The 20,721-nt window shown below is 39.0% G+C and overlaps 1 pseudogene; it reads left to right on the forward strand.

The window, feature by feature from the left end:
- Positions 1-913: 913 nt before the first annotated feature.
- Positions 914-13,489, forward strand: LOC125020297 (annotated as a pseudogene).
- The last annotated feature ends 7,232 nt before the right edge of the window (positions 13,490-20,721 follow it).

Here is a 20,721-nt window from a genome sequence, read left to right on the forward strand (position 1 = left end):
GATAATGTTTGAAAATTGTGCCTGTCTTACTTCCGTTATTGCCTTACTGTAGTTTTTATTTCTCGATATTTGCTTACCCTTTTAATCTTTCTACAATGAGCGGTTTCATTCAAGCCTTAGTCTCCATCTTATTCCTACATTCGTCATTTTTAAATGCTCATTAAATGTTGTTCATGGTGCTTTTCATTAAAACATACAAAAAGAAACAAACAGCTATGGATATATGTTTGCTTCTTTGTTTGCATGAGGTTTAACATTAGACTTAAAAGAGGAACATTTTCATTGTGCAGAATTAAAAACATGATGAGGTTACCATCCAGTGGTGACACATAGTATATTAATTGAATTTGAACACGTATGAATATCCTAATGTTGACAGTAAGACCTGACAGCTGACACATTTAACCTGTGAACACAGAACTATCTTTTATTTTCTGTAATCAACAATTTATATGAGTAACTGTAATCTTGTTCAGTGAAGTAAATCATTAAGTATAAATGTGTCTCTGCATCCTGTCATGTGTCTGTGTCTCTGCTGCTTCATCTAAAGACGTATGTCTCTACTTGTCTGATGCTAAAGTCCAAAACACAGCGGCTCAGGTAAGACACACAATTATACACATTGAACATGATGCAGTTCCTCACATGAACAACTCAGAACACTGAGAATAACTTTAATTAAAATTCATTGGATAGTGATTAGTTCATGAAGGAGCAGCTCAGCAGTAATTTTCTTAATGATTACTTTGTAATGTTTTCTCTGTAAGGTCTGTGTGGATGAGGAAGTGAACTTTAAAAGATCTTTTTGTAATGGTCTGTCACACAAAACCTGTTTGACTTGATTCTTTTTCCACTTCTTGGTTGGGTCAGCCACCATGAATCCAGTCACCAGGTTTCACTTAAACACATTCCTATCAGTCCAAGCAGCTGGTGACTTGGTCTAAAGTCTTTATAGAAACAAAACAAGATGAAAACTTTGCTTTTGTTGCTTCTCTTCTGTCATGTTTCATCAACCGGTAAGATCTCATTCACATTCTTCATCGTCGTTTCTTCCTTTTCTAGTTTTTAACAGAAATCTACCATATTAGTGACGATGAGTCTATTTATGTTTCACTCACATTATAAATGTTGTTTGTTCCACAGTGAAACACTCACTCAATTTTTTCATGACTGGATTCTCTGGAGTCTCAGACCTTCCAGAACTTGTGGCTGTGGGAGTGGCTGATGACATCCAGACTGTGTACTGTGATGGCAGAAACAAGATAATCGAACCAAAAGTGGACTGGCAGAAAAAGATCTTTGAAAATGAGCCTTATCAATTAAGGGTGTACACTGACTGTTGTTTTGAGCATTCACCTCATCTCTTCAAAACCACGATGTTCAGTCTGAAACAGGACTTCAACCAAAGTGAATGTACAGTGTGTTGTGTGTTGTATGTGGTACCTGACCTCAGATCATCATAGATCATAGAACAGAAACTAAACTGACTCCTGATCATAGCCACAGAGTTCAGGTGTTAGATGTAGAATGGATGGATCAGAACAGAAATGATCAACCTTATTTATGTGTCTCTTGGACACATGTAGCCTGTACTCCAGCACATGTCTGATGGTTGTTTGTATCTTATAGGTGTTCACATCTTACAGCTTATGGAAGGCTGTGAATGGGATGAAGTGACTGGAGAGGTTACTGGTTTTATGCAGTTTGGTTATGATGGAGAAGACTTCATTGCTTTGGATCTGAAGACATTAACATGGATCACTCTGAAACCCCAGGCCGTCTCCATCAAATTGAAATGGGATTCAGAGAGAACTAGAATAAAACATTATGAGCAGTTCCTCTCTCAGACTTGTCCTGGGTTTTTGAAGATCTAGACTATGGGAGGAGCTCTCTGCTGAGAACAGGTATGTATGAACTGTTACATCTTTGTGAACATAGTGATGATTGTTATAATGTGTTTTATGATGTTATCCAGGTTTTAGTTTTAGACAGAGATATATTTTTGAATCCTTTGATGATCACCAACATATTGATATTTTTCTGTTCAGGTTAAAATGTCTGTACTATAATAATCTACACAATGAGGGTCCCCAGAAAATTAATTGAATGAAGTGGTCTACAGACCTTTTGTTAAGCAGCTGACAGAAAATAACTGCTGACTTACACCAGCAGATTTTACATGGAGCTGTAGCAGTGAAAGCTTTTATTTCTGTTATTAACCTGATGGTGTCCAGTGGTTGTCCTCCTCATGGACAAAAAGAGACTATTTCAATGGTGTCATGTTTGCAACAGACTCTGGAACATTTTAACAGAGAGAATATTTTCATCTGTTTTAGTGACATGGTCAAAAATGACCTTCATTAGGAGCTGGATATAAAAGAACTGATCCTCTACATTCTTATCCCTCCAGATGTCCCCTCAGTGTCTCTCCTCCAGAAGACTCCCTCCTCTCCAGTCAGCTGCCACGCTACAGGTTTCTACCCTGACAGAGCCATGATGTTCTGGAGGAAAGATGGAGAGGAGATTCATGAAGGAGTGGAACGTGGAGAGATCCTCCCCAACCATGATGGATCCTTCCAGATGAATGTTGACCTGGACATTTCATCAGTCTCACCTGAAGACTGGAGGAGGTACGACTGTGTGTTTCATCTCTCTGGTGTGGAGGAAGACATCATCACCAAACTGGATGAAACACAGATCAGAACCAACTGGGGTAAGAGGACATGAATGTGGTTAGTTGGATATTTAAGACCTTGTCCTGCATGTTAATTGATAAATTATCCAACTAGCCTGTTTAGTAACAGGTGCTATTTACCTCTGTTCTAATCATCTTTATCTGGACTGCTCTCAGTCTTTTGTCATCATTCTTTTTTCAACAGAAAACTCCAGTAATCAGATCTCCGCCACCACCATCATCATCATCATCTCTGCAGTGGTTGTTGTTGTCGTCGTCTCTGCAGCAGCTGCTGGATTCATGGTTCATAAAAAGAAACAAGGTGAGCTACTTTGATTTAGTCTTTGAGTTGAATCCTACAGTTTGAAGCATCCAGCACTAAAAGCTGAGTAAGTCTCAGAGTCAGGAGAAGTCAGGAGAACATGACTATACTATGATGATAAGGGAGAGAAGTGATGAAGAAAGAAACAAAGTGAGAACTAAACAGAAGAGCAGAGTGGATTTATTCTTCAGGTTGAGTGAGTAGAAGAGGATCATATTCACTGGAGATAAGATGATGAAAGATATTCTGACATTAACAACTGGAACTGAAATGACCTGTCTTTACTTTTCATTTCAGACCAACGTCGTCCACCTGGTAAGTAAAACTTATTTTATTCTGTTTCATCTGATCTAACAAACTGTTGATGATTTCTCCAGACTATGAGTTGATCTTTAACTCTGTTTGTTTCAGACCTTATAGATAGTGAAGAATCTCTGAGCTCTCTGAGAGACTGGATCCAGAAACCTGATGGAGTTGATTCATAACTCGTTAGTCTGTCAAACCAAACTCAGCTTCATTTCCTTCTCTATAATGTTTGTAATGTAAGTTCACTTGAACTCTCACAACAGTGACTTGTACTCTTGCAGCTCAGTGTATTGATTGAACTTTAATGTGTATGAAGATCTTAATGAATATATTCTGAACAATTAACTGTTTTTACATCATCCTCATCATCATCATCACCATCATCTCTTTGTTTCTAAGTTATTACAATATAGACAAAATATACTACAGTTAGAGGGTCAGAAAATGACACAGCTGACACTGAGTCTATTCAAACCTCCGGTTCATAGATTTTCACTGGTTTGTTGCTCCACTGTTTATGGCCTATTGTAAGAAATGAACACAGCTTCAACTGAATCTAATTAAACCAGACATCCAGGTCTTATAGAGTTTTTACACATTGAGTGTATTTTCACAATTTTAATTAGAAAATGAATATTATAATTGGTTAAGTAAATGCTCACACAACATTAAAAATCTTGATCTCTTTCTACAATCTTGTTTGCTTATTTTTCAAATGTTATTGCTGATTTCAGAATAAGTGTCAATGTAATTAGAGAATGCTTTAACATTTGTATTGAGTGTTTTTAAGGTTTAATGATATTTTTATGATTGATAATCTAGCAAAATTACAATCAGACTCTGTTCTAAAAGAGGCTTAAATATTTACACACTTTAGATGATTTCCCAATGTGTCAAAGTAACGCAGAGTGCTCAATTTCATTGGTCTAATTTGGCGCTCAGCAGAGTTCTGAGCAATTAATAGAGATTGGTTTTGATGTCAAGAGAGATGCATATTGGTCATGGCCGGGTCTAGAATTATATTGATTCAATAAATATTGCTCATCCTAATGTCTCGAAGTCTAAAGATAGCCCCATTCAACTCCCCAACTTGGAGGCATGGGCCTCATGACCCCTATGGAGCCAGGTCTGCTGGTCGGTGGCTTCTGTGGCCCCGGTCTGCCAGGCTCGCTGATCCTCAGCATGCTGGCCACCAGCCAGCTAACCCCAGACCACCCTGGAAGCTGGTGACCACCGCTCTGGTTCCTGTCGCCGTCACCGGGGTGACCACCGCCTCTACTCCTGAGATTTATGATATCTCCAGACTATGAGTTGACCTTTAACTCTGTTGGTTTCTGACCTTACAGATAGTAAAGACAACTGAGAGATTGAATCCAGAAAGCTGATGGAGTTGATTCATAGCTCGTTAGTCTGTCAAACCAAACTCAGCATCATTTTCTGCTCTACAATGTTTGGATGTCATCGCTGAGAAGATCTAACAGTAGTAGCGATTTTGGTTTGGAATGTCTGGTGGGGCCATGCAGGAAAATCTTAATGTGCAATCCAGTAATACCATAATCAATACTCTGCTGGAGAAAACCTACACAACATGCAAACTCGAACCCTTCAAGTTGGGAGGCATCAGTACCACCACACCACTGCGCCAATCTAACAACATATTTTGTCATGTCAATAAAATGTCAATAAAAGTCAATGTTCAAAATCTCGCTATATCCGATATTCAAGGTTGAAACTTTAACAATAAAAAAAACACAATGCACGACTCATTATGTGAATGGCACACACCAAATACCCATCAATCAATATACAAACTCACTATTACCAGCATACCACAGACAAACATTTGAGCATCATTCCATTATAATTCAAACAATATGTAAACTACATTATCAGCTCCATTTAGATTACAAATAAATTAGACTCACAAGTGCCTTTTTAATGAGTTTTCCTCTTAAACCACTCCTGGTTGAATAGCCTAGTCTTGTCTTTTCCCTTTTGAGAAATTATTGAATCCTCCACTCGATGTGTATTATTCTGTATTATTCTGGAAATCACTAAATACAGAGTGCCTCACAAAATGCAGTAATATCTACAGCACAGACATAGTTGTTGGCATTTTATCATTCACTTTGTAAACTATGTTTCATTTGAGTTTCCTCATTTACTGACTGCACACATGAAATATTGTTGCTATTTTCATTTTCATATTACACATTTCTCTGAACTCCCCTCGACAAACAAACACTTTACAGAGGTTTCTGTCATATCCACATCCACGCTCTCCTGCTGTGTTTTCTCCCTCCTCCTTAGGGGCGGTTCCTCATCCTCTCATCTCTGCTCTGCTGAAATACACCGGCTCCCCACTCACTCGTCACCAGATCTTTACAGTTCGCCTTGTGGTAACTACAATTGGCCTCTGTTCTAGTGCATTTCTGATCTTTTTGAAAGGTGACTTCTTCTAGTGCTCTCATGACTGCAACTTGTGTCCTCACCTCTCTACATTCGGGTCATTCTTTAAAACCCAGTTCTTTTTACCTCAGGTTCCAGCTCTGTTCAGCTCGCTGCCGCTCTGCACTCACTCCTGTCCCGGACCCCCTCCAGTCCTCAGCCTCGCCTGTCCTCCTGTCCATACCCACCTCTGTCTCAATAAAGATCCTTAGATTGTATTCTCAGCGTCTGCCTGTTTGGTCCACAATACGTCACCCGTTGTCACAATTTCGATGTAAAAAGTTATTATTTATTAACTTTTTATTTACTGATTTTCTATTTTATCTCTTTTACTGTCACGGTAGGTAGCACCCCGCTGGAGTAAAAAGAACATGGGAGCAGATAAAAACCAAGCACAAAAACATCATTTCATCTGGGGAGTTGGATATAATGTTACATGGGCTACAATAAAGATGGAAGCTGATGCCACAGTTACATCATATCAATGCATCAAGTTGTTGCCTGAATGAAATGAGCTGTGTTTGAGCTTAGCGGGGACAAATGGCTAAAATATCCTTTTCTTTGTGTGATTGTCTCCTGGAAGATGCGTTCACGGTGTAACGCTCTCCTCTACCTTTTTGTGTATGTGCATTTTGTCTAGTATTTTTTCAAAGTCCCACCTCTCCAAATCAGCGGTATACCCCACATTCATGGTAAAAGAAACAATACCTTATTTTTACTGAAAATAAATAAATAAATAAATAAAAATCGTTTTTTGTTTGTTTGTTTTTCACAGTAGTGTTATTTTTATATTTTGTTGGGTACACCACCCACACAACAAATGGACTTTTCTGCAAAACCAGAAAATGGGGGCAGTTGAGGAAGTCAGCTGTCAGATCAAACTCAATCACAGAATGAACTAAAATCAATACTCTGAGCTGCAAGAGAACAAGTAACTGCTGTAAGAGTTCAGATGAGATGAGATTTGGATCATCATCATTTATTATTATTGTTAGTACACATTCCCTGTATACTAGGGAACTCTGGTCTTATCATGTGCAATAATGTTTTTAACTATAATCCATGTTTATAACTATACTGTCCCTGAGATTGTGCAATAACACATGCATAACTTCATTATTTTCGTACACTTGTATATATCTCCTTATATATTTCTCACCATGTGCAATAATGTTTTTTGTCTGAGAGCAGTAACTTGGAACAGGTTCACTTCACTTGTATATATTATTGTATATATATATATATATATATTTCTATATTTATTATTTTCTTTACCTTTTTTTAAATTTTCTTATTCTTACTTATTCTGATTGCTCTATATTCTAAACACTGGTACACTTTGGGTTGGAGTGCTGTAATGAAAAGCAATTTCCCCCTGGGATCAATAAAGTAATTCTGATTCTGATTCTGATTATGATATCCAGACTTTTTTATGAATAAAGTCTGATTTAAATCTGCTATAAATTAGAAAGTCTTCTGGGGCGAGAGTGACACCTAGGGATCTTAAGTGGAATTTGTCTGAATTACTTTCAATATCAATCAGGATCCAAGTTAAAACTATGTGTACTTTTATATGGATTTTATTTTGAAATTCAACACCTGCATGCCCTCACACTGTGCAAGTGAATTTTTTGTGATTTGTCTTTTGCTGGTGAATAAATAATTTAACCAGGAGGTCCCAGCTTGCAAGGCTTTATTGGACATGTTGCCATGGCAACCGCAAAACACGTCACTGCAGTAAGGAGAAAGTTGAACCAAAGAAGTCCAGAGAAGTCTTTACCTCGGATCCAGTGAACACACCTGAGGCATCTCAAGTAGCCGGTGATTTTTATTTGTTTAATCCAGATAAAAGGAAGATGAAAACCTTACTGTTGTTGCTTCTCTTCTGTCATGTTTCATCTGCTGGTAAGATGAAATGTTTTACACTTGTTTCAGTGTGTTATGTTTCAGTTTTTACTGACGTTATATCAGTTGTTTGTCTCACAGTGACACACTCAGTGAAATATTACGCCACCGGATCCTCTGGAGCCCCAAACCTTGCAGAGCTGTTCATTGTTGGAGAGGTTGATGACATCCAGTCTGCTTACTGCGACAGCAACCACACATTCAAACTAAAACAGGACTGGATGGAAGAAGTATTCCATGATGATCCTCAGCAGTCACAGTGGTACCACCAGCAGTGCTTTGAGATTCTTCCTGACTTCTTCAGAGTCATGATTTCTACTGTACAGGAGATCTTCAACCAAAGTGAAGGTGCAGTATGTTATAAGTGACTACTATTGGAAATGAAACAAAACTCACTGGTTTAGTAAATATCTTTTCGAAACCATGATAAGTTAATTTAAGTGTTTTGAATCCAGATGTGGTTCTAATTCAGGTCATAGTATATAATAACAAACAAACAATAAGGGAGTTTAAATAAGGGAAATGAGACTTGAGGAGTTGTTTGTGGATGTTTCATCCAAGTAGTGACATCAGATTTTAATGACTTTCGGGTATAAATAGGAACATCTGTGGGTGTTACCCCTTAGATGCTTTCTCTTGAAAGACAGAGTTGGAAGAAACATTGTGAAGAAACCCCAGAATCCAATTCCTCTCAAAGTTAATAATGTGCATATTTGTTAATAGTGAACCCTTGTACTACTTTAACCTTAACCCCCTTATTATTTATATCCGATCACAGGCCTCTGCAGTGTATCCTCCTGACCCAAGGTTTAGTTTGGTATGAATCTTTAATTTATGCAAAGTATTTAGGATCAATGGGACCTAAGAAAAAGTAAGCATCATTGTTGAACAGGAAGTAATGTTTGAAATGTGTTAAATAGTGTTGTTGTAGCTTGTTACTGTTTCTAGAATTTGTTAAATGTCCGTTCCATATCAAACTAGAAAAGTTAATAGTCATTAATAAACTAGTTTCAACTCTAAATGTGATGAGGTTTTGTACCTTGTCTACTTTTGTCCTGTGAGTCTACTTACATTCATGTTTGTACACTGATTACTGAATTGACCCTTTGCTACCACTAGATGGCAGACAAAAGTGTCCATTTACGAGGACAACAGGTATAAAAGCAGAATGCAGAATAAGCTGCCACTAACCTAAAACTAAAAATGTCCCCATATGAGGACGCCGAGTCTCAGGAGGTTAAAACAACCAGTAAACATGTGAACAGAGGCCGCCTGTCACACCAGTTTTGCCACTTGGGTGGATGCAGATCAAACCATGATAGCGCTCCAATCCTCTGTCTCCACCGCGGTCACTAAGTCTGAATCATGAAGCATTAGCTTTAGAGTCATTGTATCCAATGACATTGTTCACATCAACTTAACTATATGTTGTGGTATTTATCACTAAGAACAAGTCCATTTCATGGTTCACTTTCACCAGGATTTGGTTTTGTAGTCTTGGTGCATGTACCAGGCACTTTTAACATAATGAATACAAGATAAACCTGATGGTCACAGAATTACTGGATGTGATAGGTAATATTAAACCTAAGAAGTAAATAATTGATGAATTCAACTGAAGTCCAAGTCAAAGCTGAGCTAACTGGATTGTTTGAGTTTCAGTTCTAAGTTACTGGCTTGGAGTTTTATCAGGAGCATCTATGTGGGAACTTATGTTTAAGGTCAGACTTTAGACATGTGAGTAAACTAAACCCAGAGGCTCATTGGTGTCAGTTCATCATTAACCAACATCACACATATTCTCAGTGTTTCCTTGATCTCCAAATATGATGACGGTTAAACTGACAAAGCTACTTGTTCACAACCTGGAGAATCACATCAGGTCTATTTATTTTGTTTTGAAATGTTACAATTAGTTTTCACCACTTATATTAAGAAAAGGTGTTGATCATCAGCTCTTTATTAGTGACCACAACAACACACTGAAGAATAAAAATGATATTGAGATAACTCCAGTATATGTCATTGTTTATTATAAGCTCTCTCTTTGTTTATTTGTTTCTTTCTCAGGTGTCCACATTTTACAGATCAGGACTGGATGTGAATGGGAGGAAACCACTGACGAAGTTACTGCTTTAATGCAGTATGGTTATGATGGAGAGGACTTTGTAGAATTGGATCTGAAGACACAGACATGGATTGCTCAGAAACCACAAGCTGACTCCACCAAACTGAGATGGGATGCTGAAACTGTTAGAGTGCATGATATTATGGTGGCCCTCACCCAAATTTGCCCTCAGTGGCTACAAACGTACTTGAAGTATGGGAATAATTCTTTGCTGAGAACAGGTATGATCTCATGCTGTTTCTTGGATTGTGATCAATAGTGTTTATCGTATTGTGTCGTAGTGCAAGTCATTTTCTTTAGATATTCAAGGTCCCTAGAGGAAGTATCCCAATGACTTTGATGATCTTTGATGGACATTGACTTCCAGGCCCTGTGTACATCCTCAGGCACTAGCGGTACAAACTTTTTACCTGTTTTAGTTTTAATCATCTTAATCCACAAATTATGTTTTACTTCTCATTTAATTAACTGTTGCTGGACTTACAGAGATCAGGTGTTTTTTTTTTAAACTACCTTTGCAGTGCTGCTGGACGCCTTGTCTCAGCTGACTGTGGTCAAGGACATCACAGTTTAGTGTGGCAGGACACTATTGGCCCTGTGGGAGAACCACTCTGCCTGGGGCCATTGGGGTACCGTTTGGAGAGGAACTCACATCAACCTTCTCAAGCTGGAGGCAGTGTATCAGGCATTGGTGTATTTCTGATTAGTCATACGGGCGAAGCATGTCTTGGTCCAGACCAACCATTCAACTGTGGTTGCTTACATCAGCCACCAAGGGGGTCTATGTCATGTTTCCAGCACAACTTGGCCAATAAGCTCCTACTCCTGGGCTTATGCTCAGGGTGTGTCCCTAAAGGTTATCTACTTGCCAGCAGTAGTGAACATTGCCGCAAATTGCCCATCAAAGGGTGGCCCCCAGCCAAGGGAGTAGAGATTCACTGGGAAATTGTGGACGGCATTTGGCCCAGGTAGACCTCTTGCCTCACAGGAGACCACCCATTATTCGCTGTGGTATTCCACAGCAGGTTCAGGGGGTGGACGGTCTGGTGGGCCTTTCCTCCTTTGCCCTGTCCAAACAACGCTTGGCCCGTTATCTGCTGGAGTCACTTCTGTTCCTGCCTGAACTTATTTGGTATACAGTTGACCCATACAGTGGCGTGTTGACCTGATACGAAATAGAAAGGATGGTTACAGATGGTAAACGGGGTTCTATGAATGAAGGTCAACACGCCAGATGCGTTGTCAGTCAGTAAGCTGGTTCCACCTCAGTCAGAGAACTGGGCAGGTGATCATGCAGGTGTTTAAGTAGACTCTGATTGCATCTGAGGGTGGACTTATTTGTTGTAATGTTTTATGTTTTTATTTTGTGTGAAGAACATTGAGATGCATTCTGTAAGAAAAGTGCACTATAAATTAAGCTTGATTTGATTTGATTTTTGATTCTTTGGTGAAATGTCAGAATTTTCATTGTGCAAAGACAATAAACTGCAGCCTTTTCTGGGTCTCTCCTACTTCCTGTCTGTCTCCTCCACTACCTATCAATGACCATAAATCTCTCCCTCCCTCCAGACGTCCCCTCAGTGTCTCTCCTCCAGAAGACTCCCTCCTCTCCAGTCAGCTGCCACGCTACAGGTTTCTACCCTGACAGAGCCATGATGTTCTGGAGGAAAGATGGAGAGGAGATTCATGAAGGAGTGGAACATGGAGAGATCCTCCCCAACCATGATGGATCCTTCCAGATGAATGTTGACCTGAACATTTCATCAGTCTCACCTGAAGACTGGGGGAGGTACGACTGTGTGTTTCAGCTCTCTGGGGTCAAATATGACAACATCACCAAACTGGATGAAACACAGATCAGAACCAACTGGGGTAAGAGGACATGGTTTGAAGAATATTTTAGCTTTTGTCCAGTAAACTAACTGATAAATTAAGTAATTTGTCAGAATTAATAATAAATAAACAAAAAATAAAGCCACTCATAGACTTGTCACAATCAACGCTGAAATGTGAGTATTTGTCTTCTGATACCTTCTAATCTGCATGATTTTCTAATTTTCTTGGCCCGTTTCTAAGCTGTAACCTTTGCATAGTGTGCAGGATGTGAGAGCACCCTAAACCTCCACCTGTCAACTCTAACGTCAGCATTCTCCCACCAATATATTCACTTTTATGAACATGTCTAAATAATCTCAACCAGGACATTAGTGGTTCGTCTAATGTTCTCAGTCCTGATCTTATCCATCCTGGTCACACCCAAAGAAAACCTCCACATCTGCAGCTCTGCCACTTCCTCTCTCCTCCTCAAAGCCACTGTCTCTAAACCAGACGACATCTCTGGTCTCACCACAGTCCTGTAAACCTTTCCTTTCACTCTTGTTACTACTCTTTTATCATACCTTTCCCCACTCATTCCACCCTGTCTGCCCACACCTGTTCACCCCTTTGCCACCATCTCTGTTGACCTTCAATAACCTCACCGTTCCACTTGGGTCCCTCTCACTCACACACATTTATTTTTGTGTAATTCTTCTTAATTAACAGAGAAGCCCAACAGTAACATGACCACCATCATCATCATCATCATTGTGGCACTTGTTGTCATCCTGATGGCAGCTGCTACATACATGGTTCATAAAAGAAAAAGAGGTGAGCTACTTTTATCTGAAATGATCTGTGAAAAATGGCTACTTTTTTTTAAGTAAAACTGTTTTTATTCAGAATTTACTTAATTTAATGTGAATGGACATTTTACTGTGTTTTTTTCTGGCCCTACAGATCCTGTGAACAGCACTGAGCTCTCTGAGAATCTGAATCCAGAAACCTGCCTGACACACACAATCCACCGAGTTGGCTTACTGCGTACTCAGTTTTTCAAATTTTAATTCACTTTATTTCACATTTCCATTCATGGTGACTGAATGATGTACTTTCTCAAGTGTTCAAAGCATATTACGTGACGGTTTGTAATAGCTTATAGTTTTCAATAACTACATGAGTTTGTATACGTTGATACACTAAGTTCGCTGAATGGACAGCTTCCAGAATTCACAAGATCGGTGCTGCTTTGTCAACACAAGTGAAATTATTCATCTACTGCAACAAGGAAGTCCCTACACTTCTACAGTATCAAGCTGTCATGGAAGAACCAGGTCTGCTTACCTGTTATACTTGGTATTCTGTGTACTGCTACATACACTGATCAGACATAACATCATGACCACCTTCCTGATATTGTGTAGATCTCCCTTGTGCCTCTAAAACAGTTGTGATACACCGGAGAATGGTTTTGGGTCTTCTGAGGGTGCTGAATGTTGTTAGAGTAATTGTCACAAGATGGTCAGTGTCATTTATTTGTCCTGCCAGTGGTCATAATGTTGTGGCTGATCAGTGTATGATTATGTGTACACCTTCCTTACAATCATGGCCATGTCTTTGAAAACACTGCAGAACAATGCAACAATGTGGTGGTGGCCTAAATTATATTACACCCGTAGTGGTTCAGTCCTGGAAATAAATGGGGAAGCGTTTAGACTGATTATTTGATTATTTGTTTTTTTTGTTGTAAATAAAGTTGAGAATAGCATGTAAAGAGGTATGGAGCAGTTTTATTTTCGATTTCCATGGTCACACTGAAAGTAGCACAACCAGCCGTGATATAGAGAAATGTCTCAATGTATTTCCAAAATAAAATGATGAAAACATGGTGCTTGGTGCTTCTTTTGTATCACATTTCATCAGCAATTGAAATCACATTTTTTCTTATTGCATCATGTTTCTTTACTCTATAATGGACATTGGTGGATGAATGTACGTCTGTTGTAATCTGTTTAACCTGGACCGTTCTTAATCTTTGTTTAAAGTTGATTGAGAAGTCGAGTAACCAGACCTCCATCACCATCATCATCATCATCATCATCATCATCTCTGCAGTGGTTGTTGTTGTTGTCGTCTTTGCAGCTGCTGCTGGATTCATGGTTCATAAAAAGGAGAACATGACTATACTATGATGATGAGGGACAGAAGTGATGAAGAAAGAAACAAAGTGAGAACTAAACAGAAGAGCAGAGTGGATTTATTCTTCAGGTTGAGTGAGTAGAAGAGGATCATATTCACTGGAGATAAGATGATGAAAGATATTCTGACATGAACAACTGGAACTGAAATGACCTGTCTTTACTTTTTCATTTCAGACCAAAAGGCTCCACCTGGTAAGTAAAACTTATTTTATTCTGTTTCATCTGATCTAACAAACTGTTGATGATTTCTCCAGACTATGAGTTGACCTTTAACTCTGTTTGTTTCTGACCTTACAGATAGTGAAGACAGCTCTGAGCTTTCTGTGAGACTAAATCCAGAAACCTCCTTCCAACCTTCCAGAGATCCAGAGAATGAATGAATTATAGTAAGAACAACTGATGATGCTATTTTAATCTAAACAATATAACATAATATAAATAACTAAATAATATCTGTAATGTTCATTCCTCCCTAAGTGTGAGGTGACACTCAGTTTCTAAATCTCCTGTAGTCTGAGCCCAGCTTAACATGAAACATGAATGAATACAATGATAGAAGAATGAACCTCTCAGCTGCTGCTGGATATAAGCTGGATAAAAATTAAAACAGTAACAAGTGACATGGATTTTTATCAGTTTATGGTGAAATGTTTTGAAAGAGTGGTCCTTGGGCATTTTAGTAGGCAGGTTTCTGCATACCAGGATCCACTACAGTTTGCGTATAGGAAAGGAGTCGGTGTGGATGGATGATGCCCTACTTTATATGCTACACACATACAGTCACCTGGAGAAAGCTGGTGCATCTGTAAGAATTTTACTTTTTGATTTTTCCAATGCATTTAATTCTATCCAGCCACACATTTTAGTTAAGAAATTGCTTGATTAGAATCTAAATAGCTGTACTGCCCAATGGGTTATGGACTACCTCACTTGTGGACAACAGTTTGTGGAAGTTGGGTAATGATGTATCTAAAACTATTTTATCAAACATGGGGAGACCACAAGGTACTGTTTTATCTCCTTTTTTATTTACTTTGTACATATCAGACTGTAGGTCAAGCTTGTTGTCGGACGGCCATCTACAAAACTTTTATAGGCTACATCACTGGAGACAACCATATAGTGTGATGATAACCACCTCATTTTAAACTTAAACAAGACAAAAGAACTTGTCTTCGATTTTAGGAGAAAAAAGGCACCAGTCACTCTGTCTCCCATTATAAGTACCTTGGCATCCTTGTGGATAACAGGCTGGACTGGAAAGAGAACAACACCTGTGCCATTTTTACAAAGGCTCAATCCAGGCTGTTTTTCCTCAGGAAGCTACGGTCATTCAATGCTAGCAGGCCACTTTTGAATGTGTTTTCATAGTATTTTAGCTAGTGTGATTTTTTTATGCTGTTGTCTGCTGGGGGCGGGGGTTGAAGTCTGAGGACAGACACAGGATCAACAAAGATATAAAAAAGGCAGGATCTATCATCTGTTTTGCCTCCTGACTCTTTAGAGGTGGTCATGGAGGAGAGGGTGGGTAGGAAACTCAGGTGTATCCTGCACAATGAGGACCACCCACTCTATGTTTTTTCAATGAACTGAAGAGTTCTTTTAGTAACAGACTGGTGATGCCTAGATGTTCCTCAGAGAGATTCAGGGGGTCTTTTGTACCTGGTGCCGTGGAGTTTTTTAATGAACATTGTTGTTGATTGTTGTTGATTTTTGTTGTGTGCTGTGCTAAGTAATGCATTGCACTTATTGTATTGCCTGGGCTTCAGTGTCTTTTATGTTGTAGTGTGTTATGTGTTGGATGTCTGGATGTACAGGGTGACAATTAATTTCCCTTTACAGGGATTAATAAAGTAAACCAACCAACCAACAAACCCCAAAGTTTACACACCAGGTCAGCTGAGTTAAGTTCTGTTTTATTATACTTTCTAATATGTATTTTCTTGTGTGTTCTTTTTTCCTTTTTTTTTGTATTTAAACATGTGTATGTTACACTAATTCACTTTACAGCTTAAATAAAATACAATTCAACTACCATGTTGACATTCATGTCTTTCTGCACATTTAAAGTAGATTACTTACGCCCGCATTTGAAACAACTACTGAGCAAGTTAATGCCTCCACATGAGGTTCAGCTTAAAAGGTGACAGGTTAGAAAATGCTGGAGCTTAGCTGTAGTTTTCCTGACAATGATTTATTTTTAATATTCTCTTTGTATAGTACCTCACTGAGCTTTACACTATAACCTTTTCTTCAGTTTCATTGTAAAAACAAACACCTGTCAGACTAGTTTCAAACATTCACAACAACAGTAAAGTACCAAATATTTCGTTATGTATACACGATGACAATAAATGACTCTTTAAACTTGAATGGAAGAGGTGGAGATTATGACCTATACACTAGTCCGCCACCAGGGGGTGCGCTATGTTCACTTTTCAGGAGTAGTTCCGCCGTCCATCCTTATACTGTCTACGTTATAAAGATACAGATCATGTGACCATTGGTTACAAACGCATGTTTAGTCTTCGCTGGTCACGTCTTCTACTACACAACAAATTTCAGAGCAGCTGATTATATCTGTTGGGCTTTACGAATGCAAGATGAACAAATTGCTGTTGTTTTCCCTCTTCTGGCACTTCGCATCTCCAGGTAAAATGATTTCAAATGTTTCTTTGTGACATGTTTATAGAATAGTTCCTACACCTCTAGATCCTTCTACGCTACTGGTGTTATAGTTTTACTTTCACCTGAATTCACAAAAAAATCAACTCTCAACTAGGGATGTCACGATTACAGTTTGCCATAGTACGGTTATTAGCAGAGAATTTATCTCGATATTACAATAATCACGATTATTATGTGTTGATTGATTTCACAAATCTATTCATATGTAAAATCACACGAACACTCCTTAAAGGTCCTAAATTTTCTTTTATTTCTATCTTTTGATGCTACAATACAATGATATTACTAATTAAATGACCCAATATTTGTATTTGTAAACACATATACCTGAGCAAAAAGAACGCGCAGCGTCGATCACCACCACCACCATCATATTATCAACAGACCAGTGTGTAGCGAGAACGTCAGCGCTCAAAAGACGAGATTATAAACAGAAACGGACATCTGGTGTTAAACTTCCGGGCCATAATAACCTCGATCTTTATTGATAAACTGAGTGCCAAGTTTACAAAGTGACAGGTGGTAACAGGTAGATTAAGGACCACAAAGAGTAGATACTGAGGAAGATAGTTATCTGCTGTTTATCTTAGTAGTCGTTGTATTATTGCACACAGTTTCCATTCATCGAGTGAGTTGACTCAAAGTTTGCATTTGATAGCTCAGGAAGAGGCCTAGTGCCAATAATAGTTGTTGTTGTAAAACTGATCCTAGTGTGTTAAAAAGCATATTAAAAAGAAAACTAAGTTGTTGATATTATTACAACGCATTAAGGAGTGTCTAGAACTCACACACTTCACTTAATATCATTTGATTATTTATTAAAATGGTATTATTAGGGCCAACTAGATCAGATATATATTTTAATATTGTAAAAATGTCACTTGAAACCTGCACTTACAACATTTTTGTTCAACAGTGAAACACTCCCTGCAGCTTTTCATCACTGCATCTTCTGGGATACCAAACTTACCAGAGTTTATGGGAGCAGCAGTACATGATGATGTCGTGGTGGGTTACTGTGACAGCAACATAGAGAGAGTTGAACTCAAACTGGACTGGACGAAGAAATTTCTAAAAGATGACCCTCACCACTTGGAGTGGTACAGGAACGAGTGTTTAAACAGTCAGCATGTCGGTCAGCATGATGGAGTTGATTCATAACTTGTTAGTCTGTCAAACCGAACTCAGCATCATTTTCTGCTCTATAATGTTTTGATGTCATAGTTGAGAAGATGTTTTTCTTGTGCCACATTGTGTTCATGCTCTCTGGATTAACACAGATGGATGCAAGTAGACTGGAGCTTTGTAACTTTTTCACTAGTCGTCACATCCCTGAGCAAAAAATATAATTTGTATCTATGTGTCCAAAGCAGAACATATGACAGTAGTGGTGATTTTGGTTTGAAATTTCTGGTGGGGCCTTGCCGGAAAATCTTATAATGCAATCCAGAAATACTGTAATCAGTACTCCACAAATACAGCACAAAAAAATCAGAGAAGCCGGAGAAAACCCACGCAACATGCAAACTCCAAACCTTCATACTGGGATGCATTAGTGCTAACCACCACACCACTGCAGTGGTGTTTTCAAAATCTCGTGATATCAGATATTCAAGATCGAATCTTAAACTTTAACATTAAAAAAACACAATGCAGAACTCATGGTGTGAACGGCACACACCAAATACCAATGTTATATCAATATACAAACTCACCATTCACAACATTTCAACACACAGACATTTCAGCACCACAGTCAGATGGACAGCTCCGTGAGGTTGTGTCCCCCACACACGTTATGACCAATTACACATTACACAAATTCCATTATAATTAAACAATATGTAAACTATTATCAATTCCATTTAGAGTACAAATAAATTAGACTCACAAGTTCCTTTTCAATGAGCTCCCTGTTAACAAAGTTTTCCCTCTTAGACCACTCCCGTTTGAATGACCCAGTCTTATCTTTTCCCTATTGAGAAATGATGAAATCCTCCACTCAGTGTGTTCCCAAACTCTTTATCTCTAACTTCTGCTAAATGTAATGAATGAATACATGAATTAGCTATGTACATTAACCGAGCTAGTAAGACCTGTGCAGTTCCTGCCCCTTGCTTCAAATCAGCCTCTGAGAAGTGCACTGGGGTCCTGAACTTCAGGCACGACTGACCACACTGAAGTGTGCACATTCACACGCACATTCACGTGCAGCAGTTCATCAGGTTTCCTTAAAGCTTACTCTTGCAGAATCTCTGTAAGTTGAATTGTGTGACACATCTTTGCAGAGCTTTTGATTTCTCTGAACTCCCTTCTACGTACAAACATTTTACAGAGATTTCTCTCATATCCACGTCCATGCTATCCTGCTGTTTTCCCCTCCTCTCCCTGTGTTTTCTCCCTCCTCCTTAGGGGTTCCAGATGCGGTCAGCTGCTCCAGGGCGCACACCTGTTCCTCATCCTCTCACCTCTGCTCTGCTGAAATACACCAGCTCCCCACTCACTTGTCGCCAGATCTTTACAGTTCACCTTGTGGTAACTACGATTGGCTCCCGTTCTAGTGCATTTCTGATCTTTTTGAAACGTGACTTCTTCTAGTGCTCTCATGACTGCAACTCGTGTCCTCACCTCTCTACATTCAGGTCACTTTTTCAAAAACCCAGTTCTTTCTACATCAGGTTGCAGCCCTGTTCAGCTCGCTGCCGCTCTGGACTCGCTCCCATCCAAGGCCCCCTCCAGCACTCAGCCTCGCCTGTCCACCTGTCCATACCCACCTCTGTCTCAATAAAGATCCTTTGATTGTATTCTCAGCATCTGCCTGTTTGGTCTGCAATACATCACCTGTTGTCACAATTTCGATCTAAAAACTATTTATTAACTTGTTATTTACTGATTTGCTATTTTGCTATTTTCTTTTGCTATTTTCGAAGTAAAAGGGATCAGGTGAGACCAATAACCAATCAGCACCAGATTGTAAATGCAACAGACAGGAAATCAAGTACTTAACCAAATAAAACAGGAAATACAAAACACGATACAAGCAGACATCAAGACAGACACACAAGGAGGCACGAGAAACAGGAAACTAAAAAACTTAACAGAATAAATAGGAAACACAAAACATGACACAAAATAAAAGACAAAACCATGACATAGTGTGCATGTTTGTTAATAGTGAACCCAGCTGAATCAGAATCCGAATCAGAAAAAAATGTATTTATCCCCGAAGGGCAATTAGGAGGGCGAAGAGCAGTACATAAAATAAGAGCAAGAGGATAAGATAACAAAAGAATAAAAATTGCAAAAGTGGGCAAAAAAACAAGAAAAAAAAACAAAAAGCAAACATAACAGCATATTATGTACAATGGCAGGCCTGCTGCTGGTAACAGAAGAGAGATGGATTGTGGAAAATAGTAACAAGACCAATATGTAAAAAAACAAACAAACTGTAAAACAGCAGATATGGTATGACAACTAAATAAACAAAATACATAAAGTGAGGTGTGGTTACAAAAAGAAAAAGGAAAAAATCAAAGTGACATTGTAGTTAAAGTTTCAAAGTAGTATTGCACAAGAGGTAGTATTGCACAACACAAGAGGACATGTGATATTGCACTTGAGTGTAACACAGGAGGACTTAAGTTATTGTGACCGTCGTAAAGTTCTTAGAGTTCAGGAGGAGAACAACACTGGGAACAAAGGTTGCTCTCCTCCTCTGGGTCTTACAGGCTGGACTGCGGAACCTGCAACCAGACGGCAGCAGCTCAAATGCTGGAAACAGAGCGTGGGTTGAGTCCTTGAGAATTCGACGAGCCAGGCCGCTCGCCTGCTCCTCGTTCACGGTGCTCAGGTGGCAAGCAGGGAGTCCAACAATCTTAGAACACACCTTGACAATGTTATGCAGCCGGTTCCTATCCTGAACAGTTACAGAGTGATACCAGCAGCATATGGAGAAAGTTAAAACACTTTCAATGAATGTGTAATAGAATGTCAGCATGATGTTCTTACTAACTGAAAAAGAGCTGAGTTTCCTTAGGAGGTACATCCTCTGGTGGCACTTCCTCAGCTTGTTTCTTTTGTACTACTTTAACCTTAACCCCTTTATTATTTATATCCCATCACAGGCCTCTGCAGTGTATCCTCCTGAACCAAGGTTTAGCTTGGTATGCATCTTTAATTTATCCAAGGTATTTAGAATCACCAAAACACCTAACAAGTATAGAAAGTAAGC

This window comes from Mugil cephalus, chromosome 14, assembly GCF_022458985.1.
Source record: "Mugil cephalus isolate CIBA_MC_2020 chromosome 14, CIBA_Mcephalus_1.1, whole genome shotgun sequence".
Classification (NCBI taxonomy): Eukaryota; Metazoa; Chordata; class Actinopteri; order Mugiliformes; family Mugilidae; genus Mugil; species Mugil cephalus.